At 43.8% G+C, this 18,282-nt stretch overlaps 1 protein-coding gene and 1 pseudogene across 1 annotated transcript in view; one reads left to right on the top strand and one right to left on the bottom strand.

Moving 5' to 3' along the window:
* Window positions 1-9,168, bottom strand: part of ANKRD6 (ankyrin repeat domain 6) — a 179,120-nt gene extending 169,952 nt beyond the window's left edge. Inside the window, exon 1 of the mRNA XM_012750947.2 lies at window positions 8,958-9,168. The gene's annotated coding sequence lies outside the window, so the exon portion shown is untranslated. The remainder of the gene's footprint in view (window positions 1-8,957) is intronic.
* A 934-nt stretch (window positions 9,169-10,102) lies between these two features.
* Window positions 10,103-18,031, top strand: LOC105863590 (nascent polypeptide-associated complex subunit alpha pseudogene; annotated as a pseudogene).
* Window positions 18,032-18,282: the final 251 nt, after the last annotated feature.

Raw genomic sequence — 18,282 nt, forward strand, 5'->3', positions numbered from 1 at the left:
AGAGTTGAGACTCTGTCTCAAAAATATATATATATATATTTTTAATTTTTTTATAATTAAAAAAATAAAAAAATATCATGGGACTGGGAGAGCTCATTATTTAAAGGAATCCCTTGATAATCTTATGTAGGATTTAAAAAATCTCTCTTAAACTAATGTTTTCAAAATCAATTTCCCTAGATGTCTTCCAATAGGAAGATATCTAATTAGGTGCAAATCTGCCATTGTATCATAAAGTGTTTACTTATATTACAAAGTACAAAATACCCGGGCTTACACCCAATCAAAGTTCCACATTTTATTTCAGCAGGGTGGCAAAGATGGTACGTGTCTTAAGGCATCTGATCCTCAGCTTTGAAAGAGTGCTTCTGAACACCAGCAACATAACTTCAATCATATAAAGTACTGGAGGTGTGAGGTTCTTTGATACTTCCTTCAAGATTTTATTTGTTTTTGTTTTGGGAGTTTTGGGGGGGGGTTTTGGTCCCACTTTTTTCCATATTGTATAAAAACTCAACAGGTGTCAGGAGATTTTGCTATTATTCATTACTGGTCTTGCAGCTCTTTTCTAAGTTTTTCAACAGCAAATGGAGGAAAACAAAGGCTTCAGAGAGCAAGCCATTCATTAGATATTATGTAACCCAGGATAATACATTCTGGAGATTAAAGAAATCACCAACAATTAAATAAGCATCCGTTCTTAAAGCACTGGGACTTAGGTTCTTCCTCTCATAACTCCTTCTGCTATGAATTTTTACCTTGATTTTAAAAAGAGACAGTTAATCCAGGGCAATAATGCTAAATTTTTTGTTTTAATTTGCTCTCTCTTAGCATCAAGAGGCATACTAAGCTCCAAATGTAAACCATTCACATTCACTAAAGCCCTAGTGCCAACTTTTCCCATAGTTATTTCTATTTGGAATCAAAGCTGCAGATGTCTCTATAGGTGAGCTCAGGCAGTGAGTGATCTGATTGATAAGATAAGCCTGCTGCCCTGTTCAGAATGCCGATGATTAATGCCACCGGGCATTTTCCTCTGTTGATTCCAAGCTCTCCTATCAAGTAGGTAAGGCTTCAATGCTGGTTGAGACAAGAAGCATATCTAGAGCTGCGAGACAAACGGCTTTTAGGAACCAAAAGACAAGTTGCCACATGGGTCTAAGTTATTTAATGTGTGGACCACAGGTCACCTGCATCGGTATCTGGGGTGCTTTTTAAATGTGTACCTCCCCAGACCTACTGAATCAGGATCTAGGGACTGAGACTAGGAATCTCTGAATGTTAATAGGTTCCCCAGATGATTCTTATGCATGGTAAATTGGAAAAGTATTGGTCTACAGCCTGAGCACCATAGCAAGACCCTATCTCTACAAAAAATTTAAAAAATTAGCCAAGCATGGTGATGCACACCTGTAGTCCCAGCTACTCGGGAGGATGAGGCAGGAGAATGGCCTTAGCCCAGGAGTTTGAGGCTGCAGGGAGCTACAATGACACCACTGCCCTCCAGCCCAGGCAACAGAGTGAGACCCTGTCTCAAAAAAATAAAATAAAATAAAGGAAAAAAAAGTATTGGTCCAAGGAAGCTAACTGGAACTGGAACATAGATAGCTAACTAGAAGATAAATTTAGGGACTTGCCCAAGGTCATTTAATTTAACTTTAAAAACTATTTTAACTACCTCATCAGGGAGGTTTTATTATCCCCACTATAGTGGTGCGGTAACAGTGGGCCAGAGAGACTGAGGAGCTTCTAACTAGGAGCAGAGTTACTCTCAAACCAAGTTATACTAATCCTATGTCTAGTAAAGGGAGTTAGTAAACTTTTTTCTGTAAAGGAACAGATAATAAATGTATTAGGTTTTGCGGGCCATGTGGTCTCTGTGGCAACTACTCAACTCTACCATTATAGTGTGAAAGCAGCTATAGGCAGTATGTAAAGGAATGAGTGTGGCTGTGTTCCAATAAAACTTTATTTATAAAAACAAGCACCTGTCTGGATTTGGCTCATGGCTGGCTGGCTAGCTAGTTTGTTTGTTTGTTTATAGACAAGGTCTTGCTATGTTGCTCAGACTGGAGTGCAGAGGCTATTCACAGTGCAATCATAGTGTGCTATACCCTTGAACCCCTAGCATTAAGCAATCCCCCCACCTCAACCTCCCAAGTACCTGGGATCACAGATGCACCATCATGCCCAGCTAATGTATCTTTAATTCCAATGAAGGGTAGCAGGATATGCCACCCCAAAATTTGTCACCTTGGCATAAGGATTATTTTGAGCTGAAGGCAATTGAGAAGAAGTGAATACAAGCAAAGCGCTCGGCTCTTCCCCTATTTGCCTAAAGGCAGGACATAAATTTATAAAGGTGTGTCCCTCCTCTCCTCTCCTCTCTACCAGGAAGGACAAAGGAGATGGCACCAGAGGAATCGACACAACAAACTGTATTAACTATCCTTTATCTACCATTACTTTCCCTATATTTGCCTTCCTACAACTTGCCCCCCTAAAGACTCAAGGTCCTTTTTGTCTTGCCACTTCTCTAAAAAGTTATTCTTCTCTGTTGAAGATGCTATATAAGCCAGAGGTATCTACAATATCTTTTTTTTTTCCAAGGACTGGCTGGTGGCTCACTCCTGTAATTCTAGCACTCTGGGAGGCCGAGGTGGGCAGATTGCTCAAGGTAAGGAGATCAAAATCAGCCTGAGCAAGAGCGAGACCCTGTCTCGACTATAAGTAGAAAGAAATTAATTGGCCAACTAACATATATATAGAAAAAATTAGCCGGGCATGGTGGCGCATGCCTGTAGTCCCAGCTACTCAGGAGGCTGAGGCAGAAGGATCGCTTGAGCCCAGGAGTTTGAGGTTGCTGTGAGCTAGGCTGATGCCACGGCACTCACTCTAGCCTGGGCAACAAAGTGAGACTCTATCTCAAATAAAATAAATAAATAAAATAAAATAATTAGGATTTAAAAGATGATGATTTTTTTTTCGATGACAATCCTTTTTTTGCTCTGTCACCCTGGCATAATCATAGTTCATAGCAACCTCAAATTCCTGGGCTGAAGAGATCCTCCTGCCGCCTCAGCCTCCTGAGTAGCTGGGACTACAGGCATGCGCCACCATGCCCAGCAAATTTTTCTATTTTTTTGTAGAGACAGGGCCTTACTCTTGCTCAGGTTGGTGTCAAACTTCTGGACTCAAGCAATCCTCCTGCCTCAGCCTCCCAAAGTGCCAGTATTATAGGCGTGAGCCACCTTGCCCAACCAAAAGATGACATATTTTAATCATTTGGACCTTTTTCTTAGGGAGAACAGCCCAATCCCAACTAGCAGTGTATAATAAGTGAAGCATGGCTGTAGTTAGTGCACATTACTAAATTTTCTCCACGACTCTGAGTCTGGGGGTCTTTCACATGATCTTTCAATCCCTCAATGTGTCTCATTTGTAGGTATCAGGTGCTGAAGACAGACAAATGGCACCCTCTCGGGCACAGATTTACTTCAAACAAATAAGACAATCGGGTCCAAATTTTACAACTTTAGTTTCCCTTAAGAGCAAATAAGTAAAAGTTGACACGTGCACTCTGTGATTATGTAATACATTCCATGGCAAAGACTCTTTTTTTTGAAGGGGAAAAAAAAAGTTTCATACTAGCCAATTGCCAGCTGCTTAAAGTAGTTTAAAACTCTTAAGATAACATTCATGAAGTCATTAAGACATGCATGTTCTTGTCCTTTGCTAATCTTCCTCTGCTCCATCTTTCTCAAATGTACAATTCTCTACATGGTTGGATGACTCTGAGTAAATTAAATATGTTTTGTTCCCTAATAAATGTTTGACCCTAGATGGCTAATCTCCTTTTTGTTTGCTCACATGGCAATTATTATACAATTGTTTCCTATAGGGAGATCTCATCCACATGTTACACTATGAAGGCATAACATTTTATTAGAGATACACACATGCTTGGAAAGTGAGAAATCAATTATACGAAAGCAGTTACAATTAATTGACCAGTTAAAATACTAAGTAAAATATGTTTACTTATCATCAAAAAATTCTGTTTCCCTCCCAAAGTAAATGATTTTTGTTCAGAAACAGTTGCCCAGTCTCCTTGAATCTAAGTGGGGCCATGCAACTGCTTTTGGCCAATGGAACGCAAGCAGAAGTGATGTGTTTCACTTACTGGTGGAGGCGGTTAAGGTGGTTTGCTTTTTCCATCCTCTCTTCCCTTTGCAGTGACTCTGGTGACCACATGCTAAAGATGTTAACATCACAAGAAGGAAGGAACTTTGATCCCTGAGTCACTTGAAGGAGAGCTGTCCAACAAGGAATAACCAATTTGGACGTTGTATGAGCTAGTCATAAACTTTCACTGGATTAAGCCACTGAGATTTGTTAATGTTTGTTACAGCATTAACCTACCTTAACAGAATATACTGTGTTGGTGAAAGTGTCAAATCATGATTTATTGAAGAGTTTCTAAGACACATGCAAATCTTGAAGAATCATGAGTTTAAGAAGAGCTTGCAAGTTACCATTTTTACCACTTATCCAGCCCATTCACATGAGTTAAAAACCAGTCTGAATGACTGGAGAGCCCTGATTATTAAGTAAATTCTAACTGATACTTAATGTCTTTTCTAATAATACCATATATACCATAGCTCACCTAAATCACTTACGAAAGAGGCAAAATATATTGTATGATATATTTACAACACACCTGAAACAAAGTGTAAACCAGAGACAATCTTAAAATTAGACTTGTCACCCCCAAGGCAGAATCTACTGAACTTCAGTCATTCAGTCCCACCTCTGTGAGTTTTTCTATAGCTGTGTACCTCACGTGCTATTGTTATTCACTTCATGTTTTTCTGGAGCCTAAGGTGGGTGGGGAGAGATTGGGCAGTTGTCAGGCTAAGTCCTGCACGGACTTCAGTTCCACATCTGCCCTATGGATAGTTCACTCTGGGCCTCCCTGGTCCTTGAGGAATGGGACTTGCAGTTTTCAGGATCCAGATGAATGGCTGGAAGCTCTGAGGAAAAAGAACTGTTCAGACTTATCCCAGGTTTGAGCAGAAAGCAAGCCTCTGGAAGCTGGTAGAGGGAAAGGTACACCAGAGAAACAAAGGAGGCTAAGACACTCAAGTAAAGGAGGCTATTCTAGGGCAAGTAGAGCTCTGTAAACAATATTTTCTTATAGTACTTTACTAACCTTTTTTTTGAGTTAGGGAACCATTTGAGAATCTGATGAAAGCTACAGAACTTCTTCCCCCTCAAACATATATGTGAGAATTCACTCAAATAGTTACACATAATTTCAGTGATCATAGAATATCTGATGAACCTCAGGTTAAGAATTCCTATTTCAGTGGGGGATTTAATAGCTGACCTTCAGGTTTATACAGGAACCCACTAGTAAATGCAAACTCTTCCCTATAAAAGAGAGAGAACATAACTATTTCTTGCATCTCTTCCCCCTTGACTGGGGAGGAGGAAGAGAGAAAGGGAGGTGACGTCCCTCCTAGGCTGTCCCTAACCTCATTGCCTTGGTCCAGTCCAGCAGTGGGGCACCAAATGAAGGTTGTTATTTTGTTGTTTTTTTTTACTTTTTTAAACTTTATTTTGAAATAATACTGGTCTCATGTAGAAGTTGCAAAAATAGGCCAGGCACTGTAGCTCACACCTGTAATCCTAACACTCTGAGAGGCCGAGGCGGGCGGATTGTTTGAGCTCAAGAATTAGAGACCAGCCTGAGCAAGAGTGAGACCCTGTCTCTACTAAAAATAGAAAGAAATTAATTGGCCAACAAAAAATATATAGAAAAAATTAGCCAGGCATGGTGGCGCATGCCTCTAGTCCCAGTACTCAGGAGGCTGAGGCAGGAGAATGGCTTGCGCCCAGGAGTTTGAGGTTGCTGTGAGCTAGGCTGATACTATGGCACTCACTCTAGCCTGGGCAACAGAGTGAGACTCTGTCTTAAAAAAAAAAAATGTTGCAAAAATAGCACATGAACTTCCCATTCTGTCCTCACCCCAGACCCTGGTAACCACCATTCTACTGTCTCCATGAATTTAACTACTTTATGTATCTCAGATATAGTGTAATCATACAATATTTGTCCCTACTGTGACTAGCTTATTTTACTTAGCATAAGTGAAATAATGTCTTTAAAGTCCACTATTTTGCACTCCCTGACTGGGTGTTTTGCAACGGCAGCAAATTCATAGGGGCAACTTAGAATATTGGAAAGTTTCAATGCAAACATGGTGTACTAAACTGTTGGACACTGCCGAACTTAATAAATGGAGGCAGTTCACAATTTCAACAGTATATAATTAATGGTGCATTGCTATCCTAAAAGCTGGGTTTTCTGTGATTGCTGTCATAAAAAGCAAGTGCTGCAGAAATATGAACATGAGACAGGAAATGAGAGTGGCAGTGTCCAATGTGATCCCAAGATTTGAGTACAGGCACACACATCCTGTTAGTGATTGTTATTTAAAATGACATAAAATATTTTTCTTTCAGTTTATATTTTTCAAATGACTTCTAAAATTGTTAAGATATAAATTCTACTAACTAATGAAACCTAGGGGAACTAGGAAAAATTACTCAGACACTAAGGGCTCCATGAACCAAGTTTGGGAATCTCTGCCTTAACCAAAAAGTAACAGGTTAGTGTAAGAGTCACAAAGGAAAGCTGTGTAGCCCGGAAGAAATAACTTAAAGACTACAACACAAACATAATAATCAGGAAAAGAAAAATTTGGGTTAAAACCGTTTTTAAAGGTCACTCTGCCAGCTTAATCCTTCAAATCCCATGCAATGCCCCCTGGATAACTTGTATTAGAAAACAAAGGTCTAAAACACATGCATGCAAATTACTGCTTTTCCAATTCTCAGGGACTCAAGTAAAGCTTTTAAAATTATAGCCTCCAAGCTATGTTGGAGGAGACTGGGCCTTGCCTATACCAACAGAACATATCCTCAAAGTCTGTGCCAGGCAAACAGGAGAGAAACCTTGAAAAGAGAGACTAGGAGAGCCCAGCACTTTGAGACTTTCAGCTTTTTTGTGGTTTGTTTCTTACCCTCAATATCCTGCTTTTAAGTTCAACAGAATGTTCCTTCAGAAAATAAGTAAGTAAGAATGCTCCAGGTTATTGTGGAAATGCTTGTTTGGAAACTTCCCTTCCTCAGACGTTTTCATGTAAGCAAGGGGAAATTTAACACAAAACCCCCAACAGCGGTTCCTGGAGGTTGGGGGGAGAAAGGAGTGGATGGCCATGGAGACGGGTGCTGGGGGCTCTAAGAGCCTGGGGATGTTCTAGCTCTTCAGCTGGGTGATGGGTACTTGGGTGTGTTCTGCTGTTATTCTTTAAATTGTACCTCTAAATTATACCTGTCTGAGTGGGCCCAGAACCTCTGTATGGGAGGGAGGGCCTTGGGAGTGGCAAGTGTGCCTTGTGTCTAAGCTGAGTTGGATCACAGCAGTCTGCTTCTACCTGGAGCATATGCTTATCTGGAGAGGCTTAGGAGAGGCTGATGGGTTTAAGTGGGAGGGTAAGAGATTCATTTTTGGTGCCATCAGTTTATATCTCCCAACACTGCAACTAGTTTTTTTTTTCTAGTCTCTTTAATTCCTCTTCATCCCTCTGCTACCCTCCCCACCACTCCCTAGCCTCCTATGACCTAGAGGGCAGAAAACTCTTCTAATTTTAATTTATATTCATAATTTTTTTTTCAAAATTGGTTGTTACCATATGCTAAGCACAAACCAGGGATGACAGAGGAAGTCTGAGTATAGACACACCTACTGCATGCAAGAACAACAGGGTTGCTATGGCTATTTTAAGGATGCGAAACCTCCACGCAGTGTCAAATCAGTACACCATGGGACCACCTTGGACGCAGATGTTCGTCTGCATCGCCCAAGTTCTTTCCGCTTACATTGGCATAACAGATACTATCTAAGCATAGATGAATATCATCATCCAACAGGTTCACAAAAAAGGATGCACAAGAGCACTATGCCAAACATTTTACTTGCATCATTTCACTGAGTTTCCACAATACTACGGGGTTAGGTGTAATACCTTCAATTTACGGTTCTAAAAACTAAGGATTAAAGAGGTGGGTTTTCCAAAGTCACACACACCTAACAAGTGGTGGCTCCAGAACTCGATCTCAGGCCCCCAAAGTGCATCCCTTTACTACCGCGCAAACTGTCTCGCTGTACCTCAGGGAAAACATTCTTGACCAGCTTCATGAAATTCAAGTCCCGCTTGGGTCGCAAATAATGCCCTACTTCCCCTCCCACCCTCCAAATCTACCGGAAGCGCCACACTCAAACCCCCACCTGAAGTGTCGGGAGGCTGACGTCTGAACCCAAACGAGACAACGCGCTGGCTTCCTCGGCCTCGGGAGATGCCGCTTCCCCACACTTCTCAGAGCTGGGGCTCCCGCGGGGTCGCGATCACCTCCCGGGGCAGGAGAGCCCCACCTCCCGCACCCGCACCCGCACCCGTCTGCAGCACGCGGACCGCGGGGGGCGCCGGGCGACTAGCGGGGCCGACCCTCCTTTCTGCTCGCAGACGGCCGGGTGATCCCCCACCACCACCACCTCCACTTTCTGCAAACTCTGCGAGCTCACCGGAGACGTGGGAGGGGGACAAGCAAAGATGAGAAAGTTCTCTGCCCTTCCCCCACCCAAAGTTTCAAATTCTAGGGAGGCAACTGAGGCAAGGCGAAAAGGGGGGTGCCCCGGGGAGGCCCCCTCCCTCCCGTAGGCCGCAGGAGGGGGCAGTGCGCTGCCGGGTCTCCTCCCCAAGCAGTCGGCGATCTGGGGGTCTCCCCACCATCGTCCTTCCCGGACCAGACGCACCCCGGGGGTGGGGGGCTCCGGCCCTCGGTTTAAGGGGGGGGGTCCCAAGGGACCCGGCGAGGTCGCACGGTACCTTTCTCTCCCGCGCCGGACGTCCGCGCCGCAGGGACCGATGCGGGCGACAGGGTGGGGGGCGACGGGAGGCGAGGGGACAGGATCCCGCTGGCTGCGGCGGCCCCTGGGCCTCGGCGCCGCCCCCCGCCGCGCCTCCAGCCTCGCCCGCCGGGCTGCGATCGGGCTCGGCCGGGTTACCTGTGGCCGGCCCGCCGCTCCCCGCCGCCGCAGGGCCCGCCGCCCCGCCCCGCCCGCCCGCGTCGCCCCGCCGGCCGCTCCTAGGCTGGGGCCGCAGCGCCCCGCAGCGACCGGCCGGGGCTCGGCGGGGGCCGCGAAGGCCCAGGGCTGTCCCGGGTGTGCAGCCGGCTCCCGCCTGGATCCACCGGCCTCGGCGCCGAGAGGCCGAGAGGCCGCCTTCTAAGGGTGGGAGCAGGAGGCCTAGCGTGGGAGCGGGTTTTCCGCGCAGAGGTTACCAGGTGTGTTGGAGGGAGGGGAGAATTGGGAGGAGAAACCTCCAATCCTCAACCCGTGGCCAAGTGTGTATTTCAATATATAACCGTAGTTCACTTTATCGGAGTCACCTGATGGAAGCTGAACGACAGTGGAATGGTTCACATTCATGAGGGTAGCTGAACAGGGGAAAGGAAGCCTTTATTCCAAACAGCTCGACTCGTCAGTAGCTTGTCAGAACCATCCCGTATGGAAAAGGAAAAAGCATTGAGCTTTCCTAACCCCCCTAATTCATATCATACTTTACATACCGTCATCTCAATGTTCTGTTTTGTTTGGGAAACAAAGTCTCACTCTAGCCTGGCTAGAGTGCCCTGGCGTCAGCCTAGCTCACAGCAACCTCAAACTCCTGGGCTGGGACTACAGGCATGTGCCACCATGCCAGGCTAATTTTTCTATTTTTGGTTTTATGGCTAATTTTCTTTCTATTTATAGTAGAGACGGGGGTCTCGCTCTTGCTCAGGCTGGTCTTGAACTCCTGAGCTCCAGCAATTCTCGTGCCTCGGCCTCCCAGAGTGCTAGTATTACAGGCGTGGGCCACCGCGCCGGGCCTCAGTGCATTTTTGACTATGTTCTTTCATAGCTACTTCTTCAGTACCTGGAAGATCTCCCTGAACATATTAGGCATTTGATAAATTATTGTTGAATCGATGTATGAATGGCGGGGACCTCATTCAATCTTTTGAAGAATTGTGGACAGGTATCTGCTCTCCAAATGCAGAGAGATGGAGGGGAGACAGGTGGAACCTACAATGGAGTTTCCCTCTAACCTAAGGTTTGGAACAAGCTTATCGTGAATCTAACTTTTCTTACTACCTCTGAAATAAGTCTTGTTTTCAGGGGAAAAGAAACATAATGATCTCCTTCTCCTTACAGTATTTCTCTCTCCTTGAAGGATGCATTAGGCAGGAGTGTCCCCTGGCCTTCTTCAGATTAGTTCTCCATTGCTGTTACTCCCCACTTGGGGCTGTTAGGAGAACATGCTTCCTTTCCCTGCCCCCTGCTAGCGCCAGATTTCTCTCCAGGCAGGTCGCTGCTAAGCTCCAGGAGAACCCCCAAGGCATGTACACATGACCTTTCAATGGGATCATTTCTCTCTTATACTTTTCCAAATTAAAGAGTTTTCCTAGCTAGTCCCTTGAATAAACTTCCAAAATAAAAAGTGTACCATTTCCCTGAGAGACATTGTTTTTTTGAGACAAGAGTCTCACTTTGTTGTCCAGGCTAGAGTGAGTTCCATGGCGTCAGCCTAGCTCACAGCAACCTCAAACTCCTGGGCTCAAGCGATCCTCCTGCCTCAGCCTCCCGAGTAGTTGGGTCTACAGGCATGTGCCACCATGCCCAGCTAATTTTTTGTATATATATTTTTAGTTGGCCAATTAATTTCTGTCTATTTTTAGTAGAGACAGGGTCTCACTCAGGCTGGTTTTGAACTTCCGACCTCGAGCAATCCCCCCCCACCTTGGCCTCCCAGAGTGCTAGGATTACAGGCATCAGCCACTGCGCCAGGTCCCTGAGAGACTTTTAAAATATCACCATAAAGTCACAAGGAGATGGGGTTTTAAATTATGTTTGTCAGCCGTCAGGGTAACCACGCTGAAAGAAACAGAAAGCCCAAGCCAGCCTGCAAGACATGTGAGTGCTCCCGGGGACTGACTGGTCTGCATTTGTTCCCAGACTTTGATTAATGGGAATTCCTGGCAGGAGGCCTCATGAGAGCCAAGGCAGGCAGTAGTGGCTCAGCTGCTGGGAGACCTTGCTTGCTCATCTCTGAGTGGGCACACAATCTTTGGGCAATGAGTGAAAGGAGACTCCCAAAATCTCCTTCTGTGTGAGAAAGGCTCCCAGCCTGCCCCTCTGTTCTTGCCCCTCTGTTCAGCTCAATCACAGCCAGCCTCATATAACCACCCCACCAACCCCTCCCTCTGCCTCCTGAGAAAGAAGTCTGCTCTGCAAATGATCATTTTCACTACTTTGTGATAATGCAATTGGCTCCTATTTCCAGCAACATTTCTTTAATGACCAAACTGCACTAGCTATCTCTCATGCTGTTAGTTAGCTTCAGCACACTGCTCTGGCTTCTGTCCCCGCCACTGCACTGAAATTGCCTTTGCTAAAGCTTCCACTCAAGTCGGAAGTCTTCTATGTGCCCCTCCAGGATCATATCCTGCTCCTCCAGAGTAAACCAGCATCCTGAATTTTGTACTAATAATTCTCTTAGCACAAATATATGTATCCCTAAACACTAGATGGTTCATGTTTGACTGTTTTTGAACTTTCTGTAAATGGAATCACTCAGCATGATTCCTGTACAACTTGCATTTTTGGCTCAGCATTGTGTTTCTGAGATTCAACTGTTCAATTTCCCTGAGATACAGTATTTCATTAGAATAATATACACAATTTATCCATTCTAGTTTTGGACATTGGGTTGGCTCCAGTTTTTGCTATTACAATGAATGTTGCTATAAATATTCTTAAGTATTCCTCCTGATGCATGTGTGTAAGGATGTTTTTAGGATATATATATCTAGGAGTGGAATTGTTGGGTCTTAAGGTATGTGTATGTTTGAATTTGCTATGTAATGTCTAAACTGGTTGTACAATTTTCATTTCCATCAGCACTGTATGAAAGTTCCTCTTTGAGAGCACTTGTCTTCTTCGCGGATATGAAATGATTTCTCATAATAGTTGTAATTTATATTTGCCCAATTATCAGCATAATTGAGCATCTTTAATGTTTAAGAATCCTTCTTGTTTCCTTTTTCGTTACTTGGTCATGTTTTTTGCCCTATTTCATGTGAGGTTTGTTTGTTTGTTTATTTGTTTGTTTGTTTGTTTGTTTTTGAGACCAGGTCTCAGTATGTTGCATAGGCTACAGTGCAGTGGTACCTCGCAGCAACCTCAAACTCCTGGGCTCAAACGATCCTCCTGCCTTGGTCTCCCAAAGTGTGTTTTTCTGGGTTGTGTTTTTTGTTTGTTTTTTTTAAATAAAGGAAAAAGAGGCCAGGCACGGTGGCTCACGCCTGTAATCCTAGCACTCTGGGAGGCGGAGGCGGGTTGATTGCTCGAAGTCAGAAGTTTGAAACCAGTCTAAGCAAGAGAGAGACCCTGTCTCTACTAAAAATAGAAAGAAATTAATTGGCCAACTAAAAATATATAGAAAAAATTAGCTGGGCATGGTGGCGCATGCCTGTAGTCCCAGCTATTTGGGAGGCAGAGGCAGAAGGATTGCCTGAGCCCAGGAGTTTGAGGTTGCTGTGAGCTGAGCTGACGCCACGGCAGTCTCACTCGGGCAACAGAGTGAGACTCTGTCTCAAAATAAATAAAAAATAAAAATAGTCTCCCATATTTTCTTCCATAAGTTTTAAAAGTTTGCCTTTCACATTTAAGCATACATTCCATTTGAAATTCATGTCTCCTCTCATTTGCAATCCCAGAGCTATCTTATAATAGGTTTCCATGTATATGTGAGGCTGTTTTGGGTCCTCTATTTTGTTTCATTTGCCTATCCCAATGCTACTTTCATACTGCCTGAAAATCTGTGGTTTTATTTCAAATCTTGATTTCTGACTAAGGATGTCCTACCCTGACTTACTTCATTTTCTTCTTTATAAAGATCTTAAGCATTCTTAGCCTGTTGCTCTTCCACAGACATTATTGAATTCATTTGTTAAGCTCCATGGAAAACTTGGGATTTTGATTTGGAATCGCAATAAATCTAAGTGGTAGACTGCATCGTTCATTCACAATTGTTTGTTCCCTTCCCACCTTTGCCATGCTTTCCTGTAGGTACAGTAGACTGTACCTACTTCATTGGTTTCATTGGTTCTCTGCTGCATTGGTTTTTTGGGCTTTTGTTGACTTGCCTTGGCCAACACCATGATGGAGCAGAAGCTTTAAATGTGTTGTGTGTTTCCTCCACCTCCATCGAGCTTCTGCCTTCTGCCATGAGAATATCATGCCCCAAAGAGTGGGTGCTCCTTCAGCTGGGATCCCAGAATGAGAAGACACACAGAATCACACAGAGTCCAGTATGGCCACAGGAAGTCATGTAATGGGAGCAAGAAATGAATTATTTGCTACTTTTGTAATTTAGAGAGATCTGACATCTTTACAACGATGAGTCATTGGCATAATGTGTATGTGTAGTTCTATACGATTTTGTCACATGTGTAGCTTCGTGTAACTACCATCACAATCAAAATAGAGATCTCTATCTTAACTAAAAGACTAAGGCCTGTTAGTTAAGATCAAATGTGAAATACAGGTGTGTGCCATCCCCACAAAGAATCTTCCGTGTGTTTCTTCATTATAGGCATACCTATCCCACCCTCCCTGCCATCCCTAACCCTGGCAACCATTAATCTGTTCTTCATCTCTGTGATTTTGTCGTTTCAAGAATGTTATATATGTGGGGGGAGGGGGGGAAAGGGTATTTGTTGAAAAAACATTGTTATGACAGACAAAAATAGACATATTATAGAGATAAAAGTATCAATCCATCAAGAAAATATAATAATTATTAACATAAAAAAAAAAAAGGCCGGGCGCGGTGGCTCACACCTGTAATCCTAGCACTCTGGGAGTCCGAGGCGGGAGGATTGCTCAAGGTCAGGAGCCTGAGCAAGAGCGAGACCTCGTCTCTACTATAAATAGAAACAAATTAATTGGCCAACTAATATCTATATAGAAAAAATTAGCCGGGCATGGTGGTGCATGCCTGTAGTCCCAGCTACTTGGGAGGCTGAGGCAGGAGGATCGCTTGAGCCCAGGAATTTGAGGTTGCTGTGAGCTAGGCTGATGCCACGGCACTCACTCTAGCCTGGGCAACAAAGTGAGACTCTGTCTCAAAAAAAAAAAAAAAAGAAAAGAAAGAAAGGCATCTGGGTTATTTGTAGTGTTTGGTTATTATAAATAAAACTGCTATGAACATTTGGGTACATATAAACATAAGTTTTCATATTTGTGTACATATTTATATGAACATAAGTTTTCATTTTTCTGGGATAAGTATCCAGAAAAGCAACTACTGGGTCATTTATTAGTTACATGTTTAATGTTATAAGAAACTGCCAAACTGTTTTCCAGAGTAGCTGTACCATTTTACATTTCAACCACCAATGTATGAGAGATATGATTTTTCTACATCCTTGCCAGCATTTGATATTGTCACTATCTTTTGTTTCAATTATATCGATAGGTATCTCATTGTGGTCTTGATAATTTGCATTTCCTTAATGGCTAGTGGTGTTAACATCTTTTCATGTGCTTATTTGACATTGCTATATCCTCTGCAGTGAAATGTCTTTTCATGTCTTTTGCCTATTTTCTAATAGGATTTTTATTTTACTAGATTTTGAGAATTCTTTATACATTGTGGATATGAGGTGTTTGTCAGATAAGTGGTCAGCAAATACTTTACCCCAGACTATAATTTGTCTTTTTATCCTCTTAACAGAGTCTTTGCAGAAAAAAAAGATTTTATTTTTGACAAAGTCCAATTTATCAATTTTTAATTTTATGGATAGTGTGTGTTTTAGTGTCACAATTTTTTCCCTATCTTATTACGAAGTCAAGGATCTACAGTACATTGTGTAAGAAGAGTGGGGATAGTGGGCATCCTCTCTGTTCCTGACTTTAAGCTGCTGATTTTGTGATCTGTCTCCATCACTTACTTTCAGTTCCTAAGTAAAGGGACCATGTTTATCAGTCACAGTGTGTTTGGCTGCAAGAAAGAGTGTGCTTGATTGGAATGGCTTAAACAATAAAAACATGTAATAACTTATTTTATAAAAATATCTGGTCTTAGGCTAGGCAAGGTAGCTCACGCCTGTAATCAAATTAGCCGGGTGTGGTGGCGCATGCCTAGCATGCCTGTAGTCCCAGCTATTCGGGAGACTGAGGCAGAAGGATGGCTTAAGCCCAGGAGTTTGAGGTTGCTGTGAGCTAGGCTGATGCCATGGCACTCTAGTCTGGGCAACAAAGTGAGACTCTGTCTAAAAAAAAAAAATCTGGTCTTGAGTTCCTGCTATCATTCTACTGTACCACCCTCAGTTTTGGCTTTTGTCTTTGGCTTGATATCTACACAGGAAAAGGATGCCAGCCTTTTCACTGTATGTATTTCAATTGAGGAACAAATTCTTCTCAGATGCCTGTTAAACATATTTCTCTTTTTTTTTTTTTTGAGACAGAGTCTCGCTTTCTTGCCTAGGCTAGAGTGAGTGCCGTGGCGTCAGCCTAGCTCACAGCAACCTCAAACTCCTGGGCTCAAGCGATCCTCCTGCCTCAGCCTCCCGAGTAGCTGGGACTACAGGCACGAGCCACCATGCTTGGCTGATTTTTATATATATATATTAGTTGGCCAATTAATTTCTTTCTATTTTTATGGTAGAGACGGGGTCTTGCTCAGGCTGGTTTTGAACTCCTGACCTTGAGCAATCCGCTTGCCTTGGCCTCCCAGAGTGCTAGGATTACAGGCGTGAGCCACCGCGCCCGGCCAACATATTTCTCTTAAATGTCATTAGTGACAACTGGGTCACAAAGGTAAGGGTGGTGGTTACTTATAGCAGGCATAGACCAGTCATGATTCAACTTCTAGGTCTGGCTGGTTCCTTCCCTGAATATATTGATGCTTAATATTTAGAGCTACCAAACTAAGGGTAAAGAGGTGAGTTGGTTATGCCTCCAACATTGTCGGCCTGACATTTGTTTGACTTTGCATTTCCGGTGACTGGCAATGATGGATACGTTTGGAGGTTTCTGTTCAGCTTATCCTCCCTCCTGTGTTAAGAAATGCCTCCCGGCCGGGCACATTGACTCACACCTATAATCCTACCACTCTGGGAGGCCGAGGCAGGCGGATTGCTCAAGGTCAGGAGTTCAAAACCAGCCTGAGCAAGAGCGAGACCCCGTCTCTACTATAAATAGAAAGAAATTAATTGGCCAACTAATATATAGAGAAAAATTAGCCAGGCATGGTGGCACATGCCTGTAGTCCCAGCTACTCGGGAGGCTGAGGCAGGAGGATCACTTGAGCCCAGGAGTTTGAGGTTGCTGTGAGCTAGGCTGACGCCACGGCACTCACTCAAGCCTGGGCAACAAAGCAAGACTCTGTCTCAAAAAAAAAAAAAAAAAAAGAACTGCCTCCTCACCATAAGGGTAGGCCTCCGTGGCCACACAGCTACACCCTCAGCCATAGCAGACTGGGCCACTAATTCAGTCATCAACACATATTCACTGGGACTTGACCACCACCAAGCTACCAAGTTGCACATACAATACAATGTTAAGTGGTGTATTCTAGGCGCTGGGGCTAGAATGGTAAGCAAAAGCAGATGGTACTGCAGTCTAGTGGTGAATAGAGTCCTGAATCAAATATTAAATTACAATCAAAATAAATGCTTCTGGGCCAGGTGCGGCTCACACCTGTAATCCTAGCACTCTGGGAGGCCAAGGAGGGCAGTTCGGGGCAGCTGGGCAGGGCCTGAGATGAGCAGCCTGTCCATTTACATCAGTGCAACATACAAATAATATCATCTTCTATGTGCTCCATGACAGGACAAGGAGAGGAAACATGGGCTTAAGGAAGAGATTTCTAATTTTCTCCGGAAATAAGAAGTTTGGCGGGGCTGGGCATGGTGGCTCACGCCTGTAATCCTAGCTCTCTGGGAGTCCGAAGCAGGTGGATTGCTTAAGGCCAGGAGTTCGAAACCAGCCTGAGCAAGAGCGAGACCCCCATCTCTACTATAAATAGAAATTAATTGGCCAACTAATATATATAGAAAAAATTAGCCAGGCATGGTGGCGCGTGCCTGTAGTCCCAGCTACTCAGGAGGCTGAGGCAGTAGGATCACTTGAGCCCAGGAGTTTGAGGTTGCTGTGAGCTAGGCTGATGCCACGGCACTCACTCTAGCCTGGGCAACAGAGTGAGACTCTGTCTCAAAAAAAAAGGAAGTTTGGGCTTTTTCTGTGGCCATCTGGGTTCCAGGTTCCTCGCACAGCTCTGGAACAGAATCTGACAGTGATGAATCAATACCAGAGCTCAAGGAACAAGATTCAACATATGCAACCACACAATAAGCCCAGCTGGCAGCAGCAGCTGCAATCAATGAAGAACCAGTCAGTGAAGCAAAACAAAGTCGGAGGGAAAAGACAACATGGAAGGCTGTGTCCAAAGTGGGTCTTCAACAAGTTATGGGGATACTAGAGGCGCTATCCTGAAATCTAAGAATATCCTCCTTGTCATCACAAAACCAGATGTATACAAGAGCCCAGCTTCAAATACCTGTGTAGTTTTGGGGGAAGCTAAGATCAAGGATTTATCTCAGCAGGCACACCTAGGAGCCGCTGAGAAATTTGAAGTTTAAGATGAAGTTGTCTCAAACATTCAAGAAAACATACAGACTCAACTGTGCAAGAGCAGAGTAAAGAGGAAGAGGTTGATGAAACAGGTGTGAAACTTAAGGACATAGAATCGGTCATGTCATAAGCAAATGGTTGAGAGCAAAGGCAGTCCAATCCCTGGAGAACGATAGTAATGAGAATAGTAAAACAGTAAATGCTATTATAGAATTAATGTAACTGGAATTAATGTAATCTGGAAACAAGGAAGATTTTTTTGGTGTGCCAAAAGAGTAGCTGCAGCTTGGTTTGAAATTTGTACTATTTCTGGCCAGGCTTGGTGGCTCATGCCTGTAACCCTAGCACTCTGGGAGACTGAGGCGGGCAGATCCTTTGAGCTCAGGAGTTCAAAACCAACCTGAGCAAGAGCAAGACCCTGTCTCTACTATAAATAGAAATAAATTAATTGGCCAACTAATATATATAGAAAA

The sequence above is a fragment of the Microcebus murinus genome, chromosome 5 (genome assembly GCF_040939455.1).
Source record: "Microcebus murinus isolate Inina chromosome 5, M.murinus_Inina_mat1.0, whole genome shotgun sequence".
In the NCBI taxonomy this organism is placed as follows: Eukaryota; Metazoa; Chordata; class Mammalia; order Primates; family Cheirogaleidae; genus Microcebus; species Microcebus murinus.